The following is a 959-nucleotide window of genomic DNA, read 5'->3' as shown; positions in this document are numbered from 1 at the left end:
CACCTCTCCAGCCCTCAAACTCATACTTAATAACTGATGCTCTTTGTTTTGTTTTGTTTTCTGTTTTTCCAGATGGGGTTTCTCTAGCCTTGGCTGTCCTGGAACTTGCTCTGTAGACCAGACTGGCCTCAAACTCAGAGATCTGCCTGCCTCTGGCCCCTGAGAGCTGGGATCAAAGGCATGTGCCACAACTGCCCCACTTGTTTTTTAATTTTAGAAATAACCTAGAAATTTTTTTCTCAATAGCTAGTATTTTATTCAGATAGCAGTCTCATTACACATGGCCCAAGAACACTCAAATAATAACTCTCAAATAAAATCAGATGTTAAAGACTGGTCTTCAAGCATCATAGCCAACAATGCCACGTTTGCCTGTGAACTCTCCTGTATAAAACCACATCCACACCTCACTGGCCACCAAACCATTCTGTACAGCTTCCTTAACTGTACGCTGTTTGAAGCTACCAGTTTTAGCATTTTGAATTATATTTTTTAAGCTCCGAATAGCTCTAGGGATTTCAGCAGGCGTAGGGGAACAAGATCAACCTTGACACACGGCCGGAATGTGGCCAGGCTTCGAGTAAGTCACAGCAGCCTTCAACGGCCCTGGAGCCTTCTCCACGAAGTTACAAACTAAATGGGCCATGGTCTAAGGTGGAAGGTTGTCTTCCCCTGACCTAGACATCTTAATACTAATTACTAGGTTTGGTATTACATGACCTTAAGATTTCAGATTGTTCAGATAGGCTTGTGACACCAGGTGGAATAAGTATCTGGTCATCCGACCTTACCCTGTTTGCACATTCTTAACCGTCCCTGAAGTCCTAATGTGTATGTTGAGACATTAAACAAAACTAGCTGACTCTAACGCAACATTTTTCTGCATATATTTAAGAAGAGGTCTGTGACAGTACACACGATATACAAGTGGATATATTCAGATGTTCAGTATACTCATG

The 959-nt window shown here is 42.2% G+C and overlaps 1 pseudogene; it reads right to left on the bottom strand.

Annotated features, from left to right (window-relative positions):
• Window positions 1-340: 340 nt before the first annotated feature.
• LOC110550939 (ATP synthase subunit g, mitochondrial-like) lies at window positions 341-646 on the bottom strand (annotated as a pseudogene).
• Window positions 647-959: the final 313 nt, after the last annotated feature.

The sequence above is a fragment of the Meriones unguiculatus genome, chromosome 9, assembly GCF_030254825.1.
Source record: "Meriones unguiculatus strain TT.TT164.6M chromosome 9, Bangor_MerUng_6.1, whole genome shotgun sequence".
Classification (NCBI taxonomy): Eukaryota; Metazoa; Chordata; class Mammalia; order Rodentia; family Muridae; genus Meriones; species Meriones unguiculatus.
This window is presented reverse-complemented; position numbering and strand designations above follow the sequence as displayed.